The following is a 679-nucleotide window of genomic DNA, read 5'->3' as shown; positions in this document are numbered from 1 at the left end:
GAATACTTAAGCCTGGTAAATCCGAAAGACCCCATCAAGACACGAGAAGCCATTAACAAGAAAAGGAAAGCCAACAAGAAGTAAGCTCTCATGGTCCAAACTCCATCTCATTTCAATGTATTGATATCTATGTTGTTCTTGGTCTTATTTCTTTCAATCCTGTCTACTAAACTCTACTTTGTAAACATTCCCTTTTTATAATCATATATATCTTTTGCTGGGGGTGTTGCGTGAGTTATATTATTCATAGTTTAGTAGAGTATTTTGTCAAACTTACCATATGCGCTGAAAAATAAAATCCTTGTTAATTCTTTCTATCAAATCAGCCATATAGAGTAAGTATAAGTGTTGGCATCATCAAAAAGGGGGAAATTGTTAGGAACATCATGTAATAGGTTTTGATGATACCAACTGTTAAGTAGAAATCCCCAAGTCTCGATGCATAGGCAAAAACGTTGTAAGTTCGACAAGTAAACCAAGAGCGAAAATACAACCGAGTAACTTTGAGCTCAACTCGGAAAATATTTAAGCTTGAGGGAAATTTGTTTGAACATCTTAGAAGTCTCGTGTGTTGTAATCATATAGACAGATCAGAAGAAAGCATGGGACAACACTGGAGGAATAAGGGTCTGCGAGACATCAACTAAGTCTCGAGACATAAGCAGAGTTCGAGAGGTAG

The sequence above is a fragment of the Ipomoea triloba genome, chromosome 8 (assembly GCF_003576645.1).
Source record: "Ipomoea triloba cultivar NCNSP0323 chromosome 8, ASM357664v1".
Lineage (NCBI taxonomy): Eukaryota > Viridiplantae > Streptophyta > Magnoliopsida > Solanales > Convolvulaceae > Ipomoea > Ipomoea triloba.
Note: the sequence above shows the minus strand (reverse complement) of the source record.